Source organism: Lynx rufus, unplaced genomic scaffold (genome assembly GCF_022079265.1).
Source record: "Lynx rufus isolate CCGP_SWC_20201006 ecotype Redwood Valley unplaced genomic scaffold, mLynRuf1.p SCAF_31, whole genome shotgun sequence".
In the NCBI taxonomy this organism is placed as follows: domain Eukaryota; kingdom Metazoa; phylum Chordata; class Mammalia; order Carnivora; family Felidae; genus Lynx; species Lynx rufus.
In genome coordinates this window covers 5,784,542-5,785,933 of record NW_025814847.1, presented here as the reverse complement: position 1 = coordinate 5,785,933, position 1,392 = coordinate 5,784,542, and the positions used below count along the sequence as shown (strand labels likewise).

Genomic DNA, 1,392 nt, shown 5'->3' with positions numbered 1-1,392 from the left:
CACACATAAATGGACATGTGATCTGCAGGAGAGCAGGACATTGGTCAGGACACAGAAAATCAGTGGGAAGTGGCAGCATGGTCAGTATGTGGCCCTGGGATAATTAATCGTCCATGTGGAGAAAAAAAGTAGAACTGGATTCCACTCTACATTACATAATACACAAAAAATGAGTTCCAGCAGTGTGTGGACCACTCAGACTCAGTGCTGCCAGCCTGTGCCTGCCTCCCACAATTCTGCCCAACTCGGCTCCACAATGCTGGTGGACCTCAGCAAGTGGCCCAGGCCTCTTAACCTGCAGGAGGTGGAGGGACAGCCACAGTATCCAATGCAGGCCAAATACACCAGGGCAAAGGTCAACAAGCTGGGCAAAGTGCTGACACCCGCCCAGGTTAAGAAACGGCCCACCAGTACTGCATGGCAGTGGCATCGATCCAGGCAAACTCTACACCTTGGTCATGACAGATCAGGGTGCTCCCAGCAGGAAGGACCTCAAATACAGGGAATGGCACCATTTTCTGATGGTCAACATGAAGGGCAATGACATCAGCTGTGGCACAGTCTTCTCCCATTACATCTGCTCTGGGCCTCCCAAGAGCACAGGCCTTCACAGCTACGTCTGGCTGGTTTACAAGCAGAATGGGCCACTGAAGTGTGATGAGCCCATTCTCAGCAACTGATCTGGAGACCACTGTGCCACAGTCAAAGTGGCATCTTTCCACAAAAAGTATGAGCTCAGGTCCCCAGTGGCCCACATGTGTTACCAGACTGAGTGTGAGGACTATATGTCCAAACTCTATAAGCAGCTGTCTGGGAAGTAGGGGAATGCTAAGAGACAGAAACTGACCCTGAGGTCTGGAGCAGTGCTCCCAGGTTCTGGGATGCATGTAGATTTCTCTGCTTCCCCATTCCCAGTCTCCCAGAGGGGACTGAGCAATCAGACAGTAGTTTCAGGTGACTTCTTCTGCCTGACCTTTATAATTCTAAAAAAGTCACACCCAGTTTATGTTTTGATCAAATTTGAACTTCATTTTGGGGAATATTTTGGTGCTAGGATGGGGTCCTCAAATTGTTAACATAAGAATCGCAACCCAGAATTTAAAAGAAAAAATTCAGGTAAAAAGACAAGGTATACAGTATTAGAGCAGAGCATCAAAGAATTTCTTAGGGAGGTTTACCAAAAAAAAGAGACAGAGAGAGAGAGATTCATTGCATCTGCCTCTGTGAGCCCGGCTCCAGAATCGTGCATGATGGCACTTCCGGGTTGTGTTTTCATGGCCATGTCTCTCACCAAGACAGCCAAAGTCTGATGTGTCCACTAACCCCTAACATGGTACATCTCAGAGTGGTTACTGGGGGTCAGTGTCCCACTCTGGCTCCTTTAAAAAGCAG

General features: G+C 48.5%; 1 pseudogene; it reads left to right on the top strand.

Moving 5' to 3' along the window:
* The first annotated feature begins 241 nt into the window (after positions 1–241).
* LOC124521685 (phosphatidylethanolamine-binding protein 1-like) lies at positions 242–821 on the top strand (annotated as a pseudogene).
* The last annotated feature ends 571 nt before the right edge of the window (positions 822–1,392 follow it).